The sequence below is a fragment of the Schistocerca gregaria genome, chromosome 5, assembly GCF_023897955.1.
Source record: "Schistocerca gregaria isolate iqSchGreg1 chromosome 5, iqSchGreg1.2, whole genome shotgun sequence".
Taxonomy (NCBI): domain Eukaryota; kingdom Metazoa; phylum Arthropoda; class Insecta; order Orthoptera; family Acrididae; genus Schistocerca; species Schistocerca gregaria.
In genome coordinates this window covers 312,483,292-312,504,270 of record NC_064924.1, presented here as the reverse complement: position 1 = coordinate 312,504,270, position 20,979 = coordinate 312,483,292, and the positions used below count along the sequence as shown (strand labels likewise).

At 44.3% G+C, this 20,979-nt stretch overlaps 1 protein-coding gene across 1 annotated transcript in view; it reads left to right on the top strand.

Moving 5' to 3' along the window:
• The first annotated feature begins 7,970 nt into the window (after positions 1-7,970).
• Positions 7,971-20,979, top strand: part of LOC126271989 (E3 ubiquitin-protein ligase LNX-like) — a 589,442-nt gene continuing 576,433 nt past the window's right edge. Inside the window, exon 1 of the mRNA XM_049974467.1 lies at positions 7,971-8,206. The gene's annotated coding sequence lies outside the window, so the exon portion shown is untranslated. The remainder of the gene's footprint in view (positions 8,207-20,979) is intronic.

The window sequence follows — 20,979 nt, the reverse complement described above, 5'->3', positions numbered from 1 at the left end:
AAGGTAACGTGTCGACACATTGTAGAGCACGTTGGGTTACAACAGTGGTGTATGGACGAGCGTTATCCTGCTGGAAAACACTCCCTGGAATGCTGTTTATGAATGGCAGCAATAAACATCGAATTTACAGACTGACGTACAAATTTGCAGTCAGGGTGCTTGGGATAACCACGAGAGCGCTCCTTCAGTCAGACGAAATCGCAACCCAGACCATAACTCCAGGTGTAGCTCCAGTGTATCTACCATGCAGACAGGTTGGCTGCGGGCCCTCAGCTGGTCTCCCTCTAACCAACACGCGGCCGTCACTGGCACCGAGGCTGAAACAGCTTTCATCAGAAAATACAACAAATCTCCACCCTGCTCTCCAATGAGCTCATGCCTGACACCACTGAAGTCACGAATGGCGGTGGTTTGGAGTCAATGGAATGCACGTTACCGGTCTTGTGGCTGGGAGCTGTCCTTAAAGTAAACGATTTGTAACAGTTCGTTGTGTCAGTGCGGTAGCAACTGCTGCTGAGATTGCCACTTTAGATGTAGTACGGTGCGCCGAACACGATGGTCTTCCCTCTGGTAGTGCCACGTGGCCGTCTGAAGCCCGGTCTTCTTGCTACCGTACATTCCCGTGGCCGCCGCTGCCAGCAGTCATGTACAGTGGCTACAATTCCTCGTCTGTCTGCAATATCCCAAAAGAACATCCAGCTTCTCATAGTCCTATTGCACGACCTCTATTAAACTGTTGATAATGGAATTTTTGTCGCCTTAGCGTTCTTGACTATCATTGACTCCCCACGAACAATGTCAAAGGTAGGTAGCACTTACAGCCGTTACAGAGAGTATTTAAAGCACACCTGATTTGTTAAAATTAATGGGGAAACCTTCAGGTGTCATTTATTTTCCACAGTTCACTACTAGTTTCGGCCAATGACCATTATCAAGCTTATTTGGCATAAACGGCAGATAATGGCTTGGTATTGGCTTTATAATGGTCATTGACCGAAACTAGTAGGGAATTCTGCAAAATAAGTGATAGCTGAAGGTTTCACCATCAATTTTAACAATTGTTTGACGGCTGAATATGCCCAACTGTAAACAGACATAAACCTGATTTCTGAGCGGCTGATCCTGGCGGAGGTGTGTGTGTGTTTGCCCTTAAGATAATTTAGGTTAAGTAGTGTGTACGCTTAGGGACTGATGAGCTTAGCGGTTGAGTTCCATAAGATTTCACACACATTTGAACATAAACTTGATATTCATCCTCATAGTTGGGTTACTATCGCCACTCTTAAGGCGACTTGTGCGAAGTCTGATTAGATATCTTTCAGATAAAGAAACACGCTTACCGACTCTCGTTTATGTCGCACAGCTCCTTTGTGAAGTTGGGATTTTTTCCGTCAATGTATAATTAAGGATTCTATTGAAATAAAGATGCCAGGAAACGTAATAAACGAGACCGGAAGTTTCAGGTCAAATAAGGCTCCCAACAGTTTATGAAGACCTCGCCGACAGTCACATCCACCAGAGCTAGAAAACGTCCAGTGAATTTGCGTTTCACGGAATATCAGTGGTGGCTCTGAGAAACAAGAGTATCAAAGGGTGTAGTGGGCCTCAGCTATCGAACTCAGCTACAAATCGGTGGTTCGAGAACAATAATTCACTGTCTGGTTGCAGTCCAGGCAGCGTGTGCACATTACAGTAAAATTTTCAGCACCTAAAGGAGACGGCTGGGTCGGTCGTCGAAGTATTGTGCACAAAGCAAAAACAGTAAATCGGCAGAACATCGGTAAGCATATCATTAAAGCTGACGTAGTTCTCGAGAAACCGTGTTGACTATACTTAGAGAACTTGAAATTTGAACAAGACTTCGACCACTGTGCTGCAACAAACATGTATCTTACGTAGGAATCATGAGATCAATATAATACGGGTTTCAAAGAGCAAAAAGTTATCTACAACTTATGCAGAAACCAGACTGCAACTGTCAGGGTCAAAAGACATCAGAGGGAAACAGTAATTAAAAAGGGAAATAGAAAGGATCGTAGGCAGTTCCATATGTTGTTATCTTTGTGCACTGAGGAAGTAGTAAAGAAACCCAAGTAGGAATTTTGAAAAGGTATTAAAGTACAGGGAGAACATACAAAAAAATGCGGTTTGTCGATTACATTGTAATTCCGCCAAAGACGTCAGAAGACTTTAGAATCAGTTGAATGGATTGTACAGTGTTTTGAAAAGTGGGTAGAAGATGAACATCAACAATATCGTCTGGAATGGTACGCACTTGAACAACTGTCGCCACCTATCGTAACTGGGCGTAACTCTCGACAGGACCTTAATATATAAGAAACATACCAAGAAGGTAAAAGCTAAAATACAAAACACATAATAGAATACTGAACAAACTGACATCTGTAAAATGGAACGCCAGCGCGAACTTACTCCGCTCCACAGACCTCGCCAATTGCTTTTCGGTTGCTCACCATGGATTCTCAGTTTGCGAAAGATCTCGTCACATTAGCAAAACAGAGGCGGTCTCAACCTGCAGGAAGATAACTGGTTTCTTGAGATCTTTTGTAGAGGACCGTTTGTAGTCATTATCTGGATCGCCCCACCAGTTGTCTGAAGATCATTCCTGATCTTGAAAGAAAGGAAGAAACACACGAATGACCAGCAACACCCGCTACCCAACCATCAACCCATTCTCAAAAGGCTTAAATCCAGACGAAGCTTCATATACTCAGTACAACCATCTGGAACTTCTGTAAAATCATTATGGCAAGAATAATATCCAGGAGCCCTTATCACAGAGAAAGCTCAACCCCCGAGCTTCGGCCAAGACTGGCGATACTGGAAAACGTTGAACCGGCCTGGTACGGGTACGGGGCGATCAAAACATCTTACAAAAAGATTGGGCTACACAGACAGTGACACAGTCAATGGAACACCTTCTAAAACGCCCGTTAGTGGATGCACCGAGTGTGTTCACTCAGGCGTATCTCCTGAATTATATCAAGACAGCTGCAGCCTACACCTAACACTGACTGATCGAAATACGATATACCTTATATTTTTGGTTATGTATTGCCGCATTTGACTTTCATGTCTCTACATAGAAATACGTATATTGTATTTTGAATTATGTACTTTGCTTTTTCAGTTGATGTATATTTTATGACGTAGTTGCGCACTAATAAATAATAAACAGAAGCGGAATAAGGGTAATAGAATGTAGTCGAATTAAATCAGGCAAGGGAGAGGGTATTAAATTGGGAACAAAGAAGTAGCCTGGGTTTGCTGTTTTGGCAACAGAAAAACTGAAGATGGCCGAAATAGTGAGGATATAAAATGTAAACTAGCCACAACCAGAAAAGCAGTTCTGAGAAAGAGAAATTTATGTGGCAGATATTAAATGGAGTGTAGCCTTACGAGGAAGTAAAACGGGAACAATCAACAGTTCAGACAAGAAGAGAATAGTACCTTCTGAACTGTGGTCTTACAGAAGGATTCTGAAAATTAGGTAGGTAGGTCCAACAACCAATGAGGAGATACTGCATCTTCTTCTTTTTATTCAGTGTTTGTCCCCCCTGGTGGTTGAATGGATTCGCTGTCTTCATTTCGTTCGGTCGTGGGCCATGTCCGGATGATGTTCTGCAACCTTCAGACCATTGTGCAGAATGTCAGCCCATCGCTGTCTAGGTCGTCCCTTGCATCTCTTTCCCATGACTCCCACCGTGTAGCTGCCTCTGCAGTGGTCTCGTCCTCTGCGCGCAGCACATGCCCAGGCCATCGCAAACTGCTTTCTCGCATTTTCTTCTGAATCGGTGCGACCATGCAACGTTTCCTGATGTGCCGCTCGAAACACGGTCAAGTGATGCCACCTGTACACCTAAGAATTTTCGTATCCACGACCCCTAATCGCCGTTCTACCTCTTTTGTAGGTGGCCAACACTCGGTGCCGTAGACAGCAATAGGACGGATAACAGTCCGGCAGATCTTTGACTTAAGATGTATCCCTAATCCGAAGATCGCAAGTGACGCCTGTTGCCGTTCGCCACTTCATCCACGCTGCCTGCGTCCTTGCGTTGACCTCGTCTGTATGTAGACTCCGCCCGTAGCTGAGATACTTAAATTTTGATTTAATAGATCTTCTTCGTCAATATTGATAGTCGCAGTTTCTCTCTCTTGTCTTCCGATAGCTGACATGGGTGGTATTGGAGGATATGTAAATTTCTGTGTTAAGGAACTTTGAAAGTAGTTCCACCAGGTACTGAATCGAACTGAGGAAAAACGAAATTTGTGGTACAGTCTCACAAAGGGAAGGGATCTACTGACGAACAGAACTAGGCATTTTTTTTATTTAATCGTATGGCTAGGGGCCCCGTCGGGCAGACCGTTCGCCTGGTGACGGTCTTTCTATTTGACGCCACTTCGGCGATCTGCAGTCGATGAGAAAGATAGCATGATGGTGAGGGCAGCACAACACCCAGTCCCTGGGCGGAGAATATTCCCCGACCTAGTCGGGAATCAAACCCGGTCCCAAAGGTTTGACAATCCGTCACGCTGACGATTTAGCTACCGGGGGCGGACTCCTGAGGCATTGAAGAACCGTTAATTGTGTAGGGGTAGGGTGTGAGAGGTAAAAATTGTCTACGTTACGTGGGTTGAAACTAATGTATGATAACGTATTTAGGCAGAGATGAAGGGGCTTGCAGAGGATAGGCTAGCTTGGAGAGCTGTAGCAACCATCCTTTGGACTGAAGACCGTAATAACAATAGGAAACTCACAAAGGTATATAGAAAAAAAAAGATTTCCTCGCTTAATGAAATAAGAAATAAGTAACATTGGTACGGCGTTCCGCCGCCAGGCACTCTGCAGTGCCATTCAGAGTATGCACTTAACAGATCACATGTATCCGGACACTCCAATATAATGCAGAACTGAGCATAGATGTAACGAGAGCAGGATCCGCTAGCATAGGAAGAGGTGGGAAGTTCTGTCAGTACAGAAGTAGTTACAGCAGAAAGAGTTGGTCGGAAGAGTTCGGTGACTTCGAACGTGGACTTCTGGTTGGAATGTTGCCTGAGTAAAAAATCGGTCAGGGACATTTCAGCCATTCTACAGCTGCCCAAGTCGACTGTTGGGGACGTGATTGTAGTGGAAGAGCGCACGGGCAACTACAACCAAACCTGGCAGATCTGACATATTGACGGACAGTGATCGTCGAACAATTCTAAGGGTGGTTGAGAAAAATAGCATAAAATCAACAGAAGGAACCACTATTGAGTTCCAGAGTGATACCAGCATCCCGACTAACACAGCAACTGTACATAGGAGTTAAAAAGAATGGGAAACGATCGTCGAGCTCATCCTCGTTAGCCACATATTTCTGCAATCGGCGCTAAGTAATACTTGATGTGATGTAAATAGTAACGTCACCGCACAGGGGATGACTTGAAACTTGTAATTTGGAGTCGTGAATCAAGCTATACCCTATGGAAATCCGACGAAAGGTTTGGGGTTTGGCGGATGCCTGGAGTGTCACCGTGGAATACGAAGGCGGTGATGTTACAGTAGGGGAGTGCTTTCTGTGATTAGCATGTGGTTCCCTTGTTAGTCTCAAGAAAGTATTAAGTGTGGAAGGATACTAAATTTTTCAACATTATGTAGTATATACATAGGGGAACTGTTCGGAAATGATAGCTGATTGTATCAGTGTGACTTTCATGAAGTAGCGTCTGAGAGTCAATGTTTTATGGACAGTAACATTCCTGAAATGGACTAGCCAGCCGACCCAAGGGAACAACTTTGGGATAAGATAGAACGTCGAATTCACTCCACACTCTAGCGTGCACTACTTTTTCTAGTTTCGGATTTGAGGAAGATTGGTCTCCCATTCTTCTACGGGCGTTCAGGCACTTCATTGAAAGCGTCCCCGTTGAAGACTGGATACACCCCATGTTAACGTCCACTAATAGGTAACCGGTTACTTCTGAACAGATGGCACATGTGTAAATATATACTGAGATGACAAAAGTCAAGGTATAGCGATAGGCACATATATGATGGCGGTATCATCGTCCACACAAGGTATCATCAAAGGGTAGTCCATTAGTAGAGCTGTAATTTGCACTCAGGTGATTCTCAACGTGATTCTGGATGCACGACGGAAGTTAACAGTCTTTGAACGCTGGATGCTAGTTGGTGCTAGAGACATGGGTCATTCCATTTCCGAAATCGTTGGGGAATTCAATATTTCAAGATCCAAAGGTGTCAAGAATGTGCTGAAAATACCAAATGTCGGGCATTACCTCTCACCATGGACAACGCAGTGGCCGACAGCCTTCACTTAACGACCGAGAGCACCGGCGTTAACACAGAATTGTCAGTACTAACAGAAAAGCAACACTGTCTGAAATAACCGGAGAAACCAATGTGGGACGACAAAGAAAGTATCCGTCAGGACATTGCCACGGAATTTGGCGTCAACGGGCTGTGGCAGCAGTCGACCGTCGCGAGCGTCTTTGCTGACAGCACGATATCGCCTGCGGGGCCCCTCCTAAGCTCGGGATCACATCAATTAGACGCTAGGCGACTGGAAAACCGTAATGTGGTCAGACGAGTCTCGATTTCATTTGGTAAGAGCTGATGGTAGCATTTGAGTGTAGCGCAGATTCTACGAACCGATGGACCGAGGTTATCAACAAGTCACTGGGCAAGCTGATGATGATTCTGTTGCTATGTGGGCTGTGTTTACATGGAATGGACTGGGTCCTCTGGTCCGATTTGACCGATTATTGACTAGAAACGGTTAAGTTAGGCTGCTTGAAGACCATTTACAGCTTGCACTTGATGTTCCCAAACAACGATGCAATTTTTATGGACGACAATGAGCCATGCCACCGGGCCACAATTGTTAGCAGTTGGTTTGAAGAACGTTCTGAACAATTCGAGCGAATGATTTGGCCACTCTGATTGCCCTATATGAATTCCATCGAACATTTATGGGACATGGTGTAGGTTCCTGTAGTCATGTCCTAGTTCATGAACCACGGGCAACGTATGAGTGGCCAAGTAAGTGGTCCCGACAGTCGGGATACCAGTTACTTTGGAATAAGGCTGGGCATCTCGGACATATTCTGAGTTGTGGTCACCTTTGTGCTCATACGGCAAAGACTACCAAATCCACCGGTTAGTCCCTCAACCGTTAGGGGTAAAACTCAATGGGACTCGGGGCAAGTAAGGCTAGCAACCTGCTTCCCTGGTACTTTAAGTATGATGCTGGCAACAATCAGAGCAAACTGCCTCGGACCTTTGGAGGTGACGGATTCCCACCTCTAACTGACAAACCAGGGACCTCTAAGATACGACTCGGCAAACAAATGGTAATCAAGTAATAGGCTTAACATCGGAAGAGGCAACAATGTTAGCACGGAATAGGGGACCATGGAGGAATCTTATAAAGGGGGCTATGCTCCAGACTGAACGCTGAAAGGCTAATCAGTCTTAAATGATGATGATTTATGGGACATAATCGAAAGGTCAATTCGTGCACAGAATCCTGCACCAGCAACGCTTTAGCACTTATGGTCGGTTATAGGGGCAGCATAGCTCAGTATTTCTGCAGGGGACTTCCAACGACTTGAGTCCATGCCATGTCGAGTTGCTGCACTACTTCGGGCAAAAGGAGGTGTCCCATAACTTTTTCCACATCAGTAGATGTATGGTGCTATCGATCTCAGTAGCAATCGATGTTTGTCGTTCTTTAGAAGATACAAATACAAGGGGTGCGATTTATGGCGTCTTGGAGTTCGTGGTGCAGCCCTCTCTGGCGATGCAGCGGATGCGGCGCGAGCTGCTCCGTGTGCCAGCATCCCTGGTCCAGGAGCGGCGTAGGTGGAGGGGGTGTAGCGTGACGTCACGCGCGCGGCTCTCCTGCCGGGCGCGGTGGCCCGCGCCACAGTTGCGGCTGCACCGCCGGCGTCGCAGCATCGCGGACTCAGATCGCGTCCGGCCCAGGGTTCGCTCTCTGCCGGCTTTTCGCGCCCAAACGCGGCGTCGCGCAGCAAGTGGTCTCCCGGGTGCCCGTATCTCTCCGCTGCTGCCACCGTTTATACGTCTGTGAGAAGTGCTCTGTGGACGTGTAGTGACTCCAGATAAGAAGACAAAACCACTGTTGACGCTGCTTTGTTTGTTATGACATCTGTCTGAAAGGTAAGTCCTTGAGCTTTGACTTTTGTTTTCGTGCACCAGACGAAACTAAAAGCTTCCTCATCTCATCATCTGCTTTAAGTCTAGTAAGAGCACGGAAAAAATTTACTGCCGAAAGTCGAAATTTAGTTTAATTTTTTTCTGTAACTGTCAAGGACAAAAAAATAGCGGCCACTATCGACCATAACCGAGCATTCCTTCTGTATATTATACATTTACAATAACGTTGAAAGGAAAAAAGTTAAATATATTTTAGATGTAATGCAGTCATATGTAGTATCAGTATGTGTTCGTTGAAACGGCATAAGCCAAACTAAGATCTCGCGGATGGAACGATGTTTGCAATTCAGGACCCTTCTGTGCATTTTTCCTAGATATATCAGAGATCAACAAGTCAGCAGTGTAGAAAATAAGTACCCGGCTGGTTATTAGTGTATCTGTGTTTCCCGTATGAAGTAAACATGTCTACAGAAAAACTTTGACCAAAACAAAGATGAATACATAACTTGGCCCTGAAAGAAACAATGGGGAGAAAGTTGTGTGAGTTGGATTGTGTGAAATAGTTAACGAAAATACTAGACGCAGTAGGTGTCTAGAGACGAAATTACAAGCAGAAGATGGAATGTTGTGAAGGATAGCATCACACCAATGGCTAATGATGAGACCAAAAGAACTGGAGAAGAGATGAGCAGACCCAGACCACGTTTTATTCTCAGCAACTCAGTACAACTTGCAGCTCAACAACATTTCCTGCACTTGGTAAGAGACGATTGCAGAGTTTACCTTCTCTGCCTAAGTGGACATAGTGGCTTCTGGCATTCGTCTCAGGTTCACAGACCAACGTTTGTTTAGCGATTTTTTTCCTACGCTTGGCCACCATCAGTACCTATTCAACTTCAGTGTGGTGGCCACGGAAGCCTGAACAGATTTAAATCTTTGGTATGTTGTTCCTGTTAATAATGGAATGCCGTTATAAGGCCTTACTGATGTAACTGTTCGAAGGTTAGATCTACGTTTTCTCTGCTTACCTCGCCATTGAGCTCCCTATACACACCACCAGCGCTACCAACAACAGATTTGTGGGGCATCTGGATGTGACAGTGGATCGATGTCGGACTTTTAAATTTTGTTAAAATTTCAGTTCTGTTCTTCGTTTCTAATATCGGAAGCTTACATCCACCTTGTTTCCTTACTACGAACTGAGTCGTCCTGATGGCTACAATTTTAATGACAAACACGACATTCATCCTTCAGTACTTGACAGACGATTTGCTGGAATATGGTATAACTTACTGCAGAACCGGTGTAACGCACTAACCTACAGTCCATTTCAGTGAACTAGCTAGCTTTGTACGCCTTTGACTCAGTGAATACGCAGTGATCATAACAGTTATTGTTAAACAGAGTCAAACCCGGCCTTTTTAAACCAATGAGATGAGATTGATCTACGACCTAACACTCAGATGCGGCTAAAATAATTTTCTTCCATTACTCTTTCTAATATAACGTATGAGAATATTATCATTTGCACCATATTAGCCACGGGCAGTCAATCGTCTCCTTCTTAGTTCTCTGTTCCTCCAGAGACAAATTGTAAGAGAGATCATTGCATCCGTAACTCATCGAGCTATCTCGCAAGTCCAAAAAATATAGCCTCCTTTTAGTATAAAGGAAGAATAGGCTTTAATTAGGGTTTAATATCCCGTCGACGACAAGATCAATAGAGTCGGACTACAAGCTCGGAATAGTCAAGGATTTTAAATCTACTCCTCTCGAATGCAAGTTCATTGTCGTAATCTATGATCAAACTAATTTGGTCCTCCAAATAAATTTTCATCTCTCTCTCTCTCTCTCTCTCTCTCTCTCTCTCTCTCTGTCTCTGTCTCGTCGCTTCGTCACAAGCGAAGCGAGAGTGAGTAAGCACGAGAAGAACGCTGTTTCCGGAGATGAAGCATTGAGAAACAACGCAGTAAGGTTATGTTCTCCTCGCGGACGAACACAAAGCGCTAGTTTCTGAACGTCAACTCACTAAATGTCTTGATTGTCTACAAGAGAAGTCAGTCTAAAAAGTCCACTCCAGTCGTCACGACAATACTTCCATTACTAAATCTATTGCTTATGCTTAACCACCATATTCAGGACACTTTGGTCATATGATAGTATGTGGGAAGAATGAGTACACGTGAGAGGACTTGTCACTGCAAGGAATGAGCTACTCTCGCTATCAGCGGAAATGGCACTCTCAGATTAAACAGAACTCTGTACATAGCACAGAATGTGGTCATCTTCGTCAAACGCTTTTTTAAAGACATCCAGGTAAAGAATATTAGATATTTCAGATATTACTTTTGCAGACGAGCTCTTTGGACGAATGGTCACGAGATGGATCCTTTCGTGAAATAGTCGGTTTCATTGTACGAGGAATGAATACAATCGCTGCAGACAACCACGAAACTGCTTGCTACATAATTACCGAGAAGAGTGTTTCCTCGACGCCGTATCCGTTGCGTGACAAGTTCCGTTTGCGGCAATAGTGTACGAGGTACTACGTCCAACACATGGCCCACACAAAAGCGTCTATTGATGTGGCCTATGATTTACAGTCAAGAAGAGTTTGCCCGAATATTGACGATGGTTTGTACATCGCCAAATACTCGTTTTCTATTTCCATAATTTCTTAAGTCGATCGACAGATAAATCTAGCTACAAGAAATGGAATCGTGTGCTAACTCTTGAGGTCAATATGTTCCAATATCGCTCAGTGTTGACCAATCCTCCTCACCATTTCTCAAGACATTGAAATTACTGCGGTCCATTTCTTATCTACTTTTAGGTCAATAAGGATGATTCTGTTCTTTCACAAACACGAGATGTGTGTGACAGACAAAACCCTCACAGAAAACCGTGCATTGAATTACTTGGAACAGTGAAAGGATGAATGCAACTGAACATGGGCTCGAATGGATACTGCTTCGGTCACCAGTAATTGAACATACAGGGTGTTCGGAAACTCCCGTTACAAACTTCTAGGACTTGTAGAGGGGAGTGGTTCAAATGGCTCTGACCACTATGGGACTTAACATTGGAGGTCATCAGTCCCCTAGAACTTAGAACTACTTAAACATAACTAACCTAAGGACATCACACACATTCATGCTCAAGGCAGGATTAGAAGCAGCGACCTTAGCAGCCGCGCGGTCCCGGACTGAAGCGCCTAGAACCGCTCGACCACCGCGCCCGGCAGAGGGGAGTGAGTACATAATATTTTGAATAGGAACCCACGTCAGGCAACATACTGCTTCCGTTCTACGACGGTTTTAATTCAGATGTGTAACGCATTTACGTCTACTGAGGGAAAAAGATAAGTTTCAGAGCAGCTTGTCCTGATATGCCATAGGGAAGTCGGTATGCCTTAGGTACAACGTCGTATCAGCATTGGTGGTCGCCATATCGAGCCGCTGTTATAAAGCATCACTACACTAAGCTGTGCCATTAGGCCCTTTATTTTTGTCTGATCTCCTGAGAAAGAGATAGCTGGCGATTTAATCTCTTACTTTTTCTAAATCTAATCTATCGGTATCACGTTGTAGGCTAAAATTATGTAACTGTTTCTTACCTTCACAAAAACGATCTTCACTCTCCTTTCTTAATTTATTAACCGATTAGGCCATATGATCTACTACTTTGTCGAGTTTATTATCTACACCATTTTTAACCTTTTCAATTTCGGCATCGCGGTCTTGTTTGACAGCAATCTTAAAATTAGGAGCTCTTCAATTGTTGGATTTATTTGAATTTGAATATTATCCTTTCCCTCCCTAGAATTGCTAATATGTGTCTCTAGTCGTCTGTTCATAGCTTATCTCGGTTCCCTAACTTATGATTCCTGTCTTTGCTTCCGGAAGCTCGTTCTTAAACACCTCTTCCACCTTATCGGTCACAGCATTCTCCCGGGCAGCACAATGATGTATTGGAGTTAGTTTCTGTTGTCAAGACAATAACAGATGCTCGCGCATATTACTAAACAGTCAAGCACGCAATAGCATTAAACATATCTCAGATTCGCGTAGCGTAACTGTCAAAATATTTCACTTTTCGCTATTAAACTTTCAATAAACTTTAAAAACTGTCAAAAATTTTCAGATTACCTTTAACTATTGCCATTGTTTAAAAAAAACTCAGTCCCAATCACGATGACAAATTATCACTTCTTTAAGCCAAAAGAAAGTCATATGTTTTGCCAGTGTTCCTTTTTTTGCGTATTATTTAACCCTGTATCCCTCCATTTCAGCTGATTAGGATGCTGATTCAGTTTTGATAACCAACTTCAAGCATGCATACTTCCAAAATAAAAATCTTCAACACCAGGTTTTTTTCTTTTCAAATTTTTTCTCCGCTGTTCTATTGATAACGTTCACAATACACATACTACGGTGTAGTCGTACATTTCCATCCAACAACTGACTTCAATGAATTGCAGACATGAACTGAACAAAATTACATAGTAACAAGTTCTTTTTCGTATTAAGAATGTAATTCTCTATTCTGTGTCGAATCTGCTGGCCCAACGACGTCCTCTGGAGTGGCATGGCTGTCGGCTCGACGCGTACAGCGACCAACTTCCGAAGCTGCCGTTTACCGTGCTGCTGCCAGTCTGCCGTCGTTTTTTCAGCGCCCTCGAACACACGGAACATAAGAACACAAAGAACACTACACATGGCACATCTTTTATATAATTTTAACCTATTACATATATGAATATTAACCACAAAACTCGTTAACTACATGCTACTTCATGTATTATAGTATTCGTACCGCAAGATCATACATCGATTACCGCTGTTGAAGGAAGGCAGTGCTGATCGGCAAAAAATGGGAGATATTCACTGATGACTATCAGCAAACTGAGTCTTCGTATACGACTAGCTCCAGCGAAAAATCACGCGAACGGAAAAATGCTTGTCTACTATCACTGTGTTGTTCGATTTGAACTAAGTATGTCACGGCGTAAGTACACAGTTCAATGAGTAAAACAGTTACCCACCAATTAATCATTGGAAAACCTCCTTAGCAGTGCGAGCAGTCTCGTGTTCTTTTTTTCGTCAAACTTTTTACTTTTACTTTAATTACAATATAGAAAATCCCGAAACGTTAGCACTCATAAGGAAGACAGCACGGAAGAGTTAAATCCTTTGTAATTTGACAATATGCACAATTTTACATAACTGAGCACTTTCAACGCACCACAGTGTCTCGCTGACCGGTATGCGATGTGCAGACGTTAAAATACGCTCCACAATGTCGATGATGGATCCAATGTGCTGCATATTTCCTGTGAATCGTTCAGTGGGAGAGTGTAAGAGACAGACTATGATTCCTCTCAAGAGCGTACTGGCAAAATACGTGATACTCATGTGATCGACGAAGACACCGATACAGTAGGTCCATGTGCGTACACCATCATGGATACAGCAATACGTCTCACTGTTTATTAACGAAAAATTCCTGAAGAATGGAAATTAAATTCCTTAAATATTGGGGTTTCGGTAAAATTGCTGATGTTCTGAAGCACTGCAAAGAACTATGTCGTGTACTTTAAATTTACCGCAGCTAAACTCCAGTTTCTTCAGGTGCGGGCGTTTCTCTTCACGTGAATGGGGCGTTTACGGCATTTTTTTATGAATTTCCCTACATGCGTCCAGCACAACTTAGGTTATAAGCTGATGTTCTGTGAGGAAACAACAACCAGTAGCTTGATAACTTTTTTAACTTTTTATATTCGCTTTATTGAGCCGTCGAAACACTGCTATCTTAGGCGTATACGTACACTATTGTGTACAAAGTGCAGCTAGTTTCTGGGATTGTGGGCCTGGAGAAAATATTTGGATGTATGAAGGTTACGCCTAGTTATGGACATAAAACAGAAAATAGAAACGTCAAAAGGTCAGTTGCAGGTCATATAGATCCAGAAAATAATTCCCCATATACTAGCATGGAAAATGGTACTTAGATTAATGTGATTTAATATTTTAGCATAAAAATGTTAACTCCACCTTGTCCTCTCTTGTTTTTCTTAGATATTAAACTGAATTTTTGTGAGCTATATGTCAAATGATATACTTTCAACAAAGCGCTATTTTGCATATTTTTGATTCTTTAAGGTGTCATTCGACTTCCGGGATTGTATGACAAAATACAGCTAATATAACGAAATATTTATTTACTTGTTTGTTTAACCTGATTTGACTAGGGTTATCAGGCACTCTCTAACATTGGACCAGGGTTTCATATATACAGAACCTTTTTTACATCAGAGTTAACTAAGAAATAACAATTTTAATATGACAACTAGTGTTAAAATGATTTGAGCGTCCGAAGTGGCAGTGTGAGTAAAATATATTGCCTGAGAACTAATGAAGTTAGTACTGGCAATACTTGTACTACTGCAGCTGCTAATACTAATGGTGATAATCATGATCATTTTCTTTGGGCCTTTGTCCCACTTCAACGTGGGGTCGGCCTTGTAACGATGGATGTGGCGATGTTAGTGTCAGAGGGCGGCAGGGTGCGCATGGGGACCAGCCGTGTATTCACCTAGTGAAATGCGGAAAACCGCATAGAAACCTCATCGGCCCTCGTCGTTAATCCGCCAGTCGGATTTGATCCGGGGCCGACGCGCCGACCCGAGTCCAGGAAGCAGCGCATTAGCGCCCCCGCTAACCTGGTGGGTCACTAATAGTGAAGATACTAATAATAAGAATTATTATTATTATTATTATTGTCACAATAATGATAAATTTAATAACAACAATTGTAGTGAAAGATATAAGAAGAATTTCTAGGTGATTTTTTTTTTTTTACAACGAGTCCCGGGAAAAGGAAATTTAAAGAGACACATTGTTCTGTACGAGACTTGTGTAGAAAATATATATAAGATGTGTTTGTTGTAGTCTTCAGTCCAGTGACTGGTTTGATGTAGCTCTCTATGCTACGCTATCCTCTGCAAGCTCTTCATCTCTGAGTAGCTACTGCAACCTACATCCCTTTTCCCAGATAAAAAACTCATTTGCTACTTTAAGTGTCTCATTTCCTAATCTGATACCCCCAGCATCACTTGATTTAATTCAACTACAGTATACGAGGTAAGTGCTGGAATTTCAGTCGATACAACATGTCATCTTTTCCAGCATTCGTGTACTTCACGTATCTTCATTTCACATTCCTGTTAGCATACATTTAACTTCCAGTTAACTGTTAATTTTCTGTACCCTAAAATGTCGGTCCTATCTCTCTCTCTCTCTCTCTCTCTCTCTCTCTCTCACACACACACACACACACACACACACACACACACACTCACAAACAAACAAACAAAAAAACGAACATTTCGCTTTTGAATAAAACACGAAACTGTTCCTTCATGTTACATAGCACTACGTGGGATTTCATTCTGAAACAGACAAAATGACCACAAATTACGCAGCTGCGAGTTATCAGAATTTTATACAGAGGAAAAAAACCTAGCTTCTACGTCTTTTCTGAGATTCAGAACTGTCAAAAGAAACGCTCATTTCTCGAGCTGCGGATTTAAAAGACTTTTATGTGTATCACTAACAAGAAGTAACACACATTTTGCACGGAGAGTAACAGATTTAAACGGTTATTCAAAATGTAGCCAGAAAAACACAGAACGTCAAACTTTTTCTCCTTACACATATTTCTCTTTGCACCTGCTGCAACAACAGAAATTCACAATGCCGTTACGAATGAAGAATTGGTAGAAACGCAACAAATACGAGTAATATTACACTGAAGAGCCAAAGTAACTGGTACACGTGCCTAATATCTTGTGGGGGCACCAGCGAGCACGCAGAAGAGACACACACGACGTGGCATGGACTCGACTAATGTCTAAAGTAGCGCTGAAGGGAAATGACAACATGAATTTTGCAGAGCTGTCTAAAATCCGTAAGAGTACGACGGGGTGAAGGTCTCTTCTGAACAAGACGTTCCAAGGCATCCCAGGTACGCTCAATAATGTTCATTTCTGAGGAGTTTGTTGGCCAGTGTAAGTGTTTAAACTCAGAAGAGTGTTCCTGGATCAATTCCTTAGCAATTTTGGACGTGCAGGATGTCACATTGTCCTGCTGGAATTGCCCAAATCCATGGGAATGCACAATGGACGTGAATGGTTGCAAGTGATCAGACAGGATGCTTACGTACGTGTCACCTGTCACTGTCGTATCTAGAAGTATAAGGAGCTAAAATCACTCCAACTGCACCTGCCCCACACCATTACAGGGCCTCCAACAGCTTGAACAGTTCCCTGCTGACATGCAGGGTCCATGGATTCATGAGGTTGTCTCCCTACCCGTACACGCCCATCAGCTCAGTACATTCTCTGCCTCTTCATGGCTGGGTGTTGTGTGATGTCCTTAGGTCAGGTGGTTTAAGTAGTTCTAAGTTCTAGGGGACTGATGACCAAAGATGTTAAGTCCCACAGTGCTCAGAGCCATTTGAACGCTCAGCCACCAACAGTCCAATGCCGTGTTGAGGAAGCCAGGCGAGGCGTAAAGCTTCGTGTCGTGCAGTTACGGGTACGCGTGTGGGCCTTACGCTCCGAAAGTCCATCTCGATAATTCGTTGAATGGTTCGCACGCTGACACTTGTTTATGGCCCAGCACTGAAACCTGCAGCAATTTGCGGAAGGGTAGCATTTCTGCCACATTGAAAGATTCCCTTCAGTCGTCGTTGGTCCCATTCTTTCAGTATCTTTTACCGCCTCCATCGACGTGAGAGATTTGATGTTTAACCTGATTTCTGACATTCACGGGACCCTCGTGAAATTCTCGTACGGGAAAATCCCCACTTCATCGCTACCTCTGAGATAATGTGTCCCATCTCTCGTGCGCCGACTATAACACCACGTTTACCCTCACTTAAATTTTGATAAGCCACCATTGTAGCAGCAGTAACCAATCTAACAACTGCGCCAGACACCTGTTGTTTTACACTACTAGTCATTAAAATTGTTACACCAAGAAGACATGCAGATGATAAACGAGTATTCATTGGACAAATATAATATACTAGAACTCACATGTGATTAAATTTTCACGCAATTTGGGTCCATAGCTCCTGAGAAATCAGTACCCACAACAACCACCTCTGGCCGTAATAACGGCCTTGATACGTCTGGGCATTGATTCAAACAGAGCTAGGATGGCGTGTACAGGCACAGCTGCCCATGCAGCTTCGACACGATACCACAGTTCATCAAGAGTATTGACTGGCGTATTGTGACGACCCAGTTACTCGGCCACCATTGACCAGACGTTTTCAGTTGGAGACAGATCTGGAGAATGTGCTAGCCAGGGCAGCAGTCGATCATTTTCTGTATCCAGAAAGGCCCGTACGGGACCTACAAGATGCGCTCGTGCATTATCCTGCTGAAATGTAGGGTTTCGCATGGATCGAATAAAGGGTAGAACCACGGGTCGTAACACATCTGAAAAGTAACGTTCACTGTTCAAAGTGCCGTCAATGCGAACAAGAGGTGACCGAGACATGTAACCAATGGCACCCCATACCATCACGCCGGTTGATACGCCAGTATGGCGATGACGAATACAGGCTTTCAATGTGCGTTTACTGCGATGTCGCCAAACACGAATGTGACCATCACGATGCTGTAAGCAGAACCTGGATTCATCCGAAAAAATGACGTTTTTCCATTCGTGCACCCAGGTTCATCGTTGAGTACACCATCACATGCGCTCGTGTTGTGATGCAGCGTCGAGGGTAACCGCTGCCATGGTCTCCGAGCTGACAGTCCATGCTGCTGAAAACGTCCAACTATTCGTGCAGCAGGTTGTTGTCTTGAAAACGTCCACATCTGTTGACTCAGGGATCGAGACGTGGCTGCACGATCCGTTACAGCCATGCGGATAAGATGCCTGTCATCTCGACTGCTAGTGATAGGAGGCCGTTGGGATACAGCAGGGTGTTCCGTATTCCCCTGTTGTACCCACCGATTCCATATTCAGCTAGCAGTCATTGAGCTCGACCAACGCGAGTAGCAATGTCGCGATACGATAAACCGCAATCGCGATAGGCTACAATCCGACCTTTATCAAAGTCGGAAACGTGATGGTACGCATGCTCCTTACACGAGGCATCACAACAACGTTTCACCAGGCAACGCCCGTCAACTGCTGCTTGTGTATGAGAAATCGGTTGGAAACTTTCCACATGTCAGCATGTTGTAGGTGTCGCCAGCGGCGCCAACTTTGTGTGAATGCTCTGAAAAGCTAATCATTTGCATCTCACAACATCTTCTTCCTGTCGGTTAAATTTCACGTCTGTAGCACGTCATCTTCGTGGTGTAGCAATTTTAATGGCCAGTAGTGTATATAGACGTTACCGACCGCACCGGCGTATTCTGCCTGTTTCATATCTCTGTATTTGAATACGCATGGCTATATCAGTTTCTTTGACGCCTAAGTTACAAGTTTCGAATTTATCAGAAAGCATAAACAAACGGCGGTATCCTGAAATCTCGTGTCGATCCTAGTTTAATGTTGACAACATACGCAGAACGCAGTACTCACTCCAGAGATATTTCTACTCTGTGGATCGGAAAGCAGACGGAAACAGCAGCGGCAGCGGGCATGTCGCATCCCCGGCGTTCCGTTGCGTGGCGTGGCGTTCCAGCGCAGCTGGAGTGGTGGGGGGCCAGGCGGAGGCGAGCAAGCAGAGCCCGGCCGGCCGCGAGCTGGCGGCATTCTTGTGGCGTGGCGCGCGTGCCGGCCGCGGCTGCCGCTGGCGCCAAGGTTTACCGGCCGCGCTCCCGCTGTGCCGCGCTGGGCGGCCACACGGCGGCACACGGCGAGCGGCGGACCGGGCCCGCCTGAGCGATCCATCACTACCAGGCAACACTCTCTTCCTCCGGCATTTGTTTCAGTACAGTCAACGCGGACCGGAACGAGCAGGGCTGCATATACACAGGGAGTTACAAAAAGGTACGGCCAAACTCTCAGGAAACATTCCTCACACACAAATAAAGAAAATATGTTATGTGGACATGTGTTTGGAAACGCTTAATTTCCATGTTAGAGCTCATTTTAGTTTCTTCCACCTACGCTCAATGGAGCACGTTATCATGATTTCATACGGGATAATCTACCTGTGCTGCTAGAACATGTGCCTTTACAAGTACGACACAACATGTGGTTTATGCGCGATGGAGCTCCTGCACATTTCAGTCGAAGTGTTCGTACGCTTCTCAACAACAGATTCGGTGACCGATGGATTGGTAGAGGTGGACCAATTCCGTGGCCTCCACGCTCTCCTGACCTCAATTCTCTTGACTTTCGTTTATGGGGGCATTTGAAATCTCTTGTCTACGCAAATCCGGTACCAAATGTAGAGACTCTTCGTGCTCGTATTGTGGACGGCTGTGATACAATACGCCATTCTCCAGGGCTGCATCAGCCCATCAGCCCATCATGGATTCAATGCGACGGAGGGTGAATGCGTGTATCCTCGCTAACGGAGGACATTTTGAACATTTCCTGTAACAAAGTGTTTGAAGTCACGCTGGTACGTTCTGTTGCTGTTCCACGATTAATGTGATTTGAAGAGAAGTAATAAAATGAACTCTAACATCGAAAGTAATCGTTTCCGGACACATGTCCACATAACATATTTTCTTTCTTTGTGTGTGAGGAATGTTTCCTGAAAGTTTGGCCGTACCTTTTTGTAACACCGTGTATACAACCCCTTTATTCCGGGGGCGATTGCACGTATCGGCATGAGGTTTTCGGTGATTCATAGCGGACTATGGGACACATACGTTGGTACATGTACAATAATCTCAACGTTTATACTAGCCGAGATAATGAGGCAAGTAAATGTTTTTTTTTTTTTAATAGGACGCTATACTTTTTTTATCATCATTCGAACGCTCTAGAATAGACGAGTATAGTGATGTAGCGCATTTTGCTATTGTGATTCAAACTTTGCTTGAAAGAGGGCGGATGAGGATTTACCTACGTAGCGTACTCCGCTGCATAGAGCCTGCAACTCGGCCTGCGGCTCGCGCGAGGCGTGTTCACGGTCTGCAGCCGCTCCCGATCGCCTCGACCTTCAATCGTACAATATTTCGCAGCGTCTTTTAAGCGAAGTTTGGATCATAATAGCAACACGCGTTAGATCAATATACGCGTCTTTTCCAGAGCGTTCGAATGGTGGTAAAAAAAAGTATAGCGTCCCATTGAAAAAACATGTACTTGCCTCATTATCTCGGTCAATATAAACGTTGTGATTATTGTGCATGTACCAAAGTATGTGCCCCATAGTCGGATATCATCCGCCGAACACCGCTTGTCGATACGTGCAATCGCCAACGGAATAATGGGGGTGTCACGTCTTACACGACTCACCCTGTATATCCACAAATCACCTTAAGCCATTACGCAAATTGAAGGTGGAGCAGGGAGAAACGAAAGGGAAGGAACTACTGATGTCAGCTGCTTCGGAACTTTGTGCAGAATCAGCGGCGAGAAATGAAAATTGGTGCCGGCTCGAACCCAGGGCCTTTTGATTACCAGGCAGCTGCGTTAACCACTGTGCCATCCGGACACAGTGTTTATCGCAATTGCGGGGACTGTCCGGCACGCTTGCTGTTCCACCCACATTCTCACCCAGTGCCACCTGCTCGCAGTCACCACCCGCGTTCTTCATGCTCTCTAGTTCGAGATACCCACCCGGGGTCG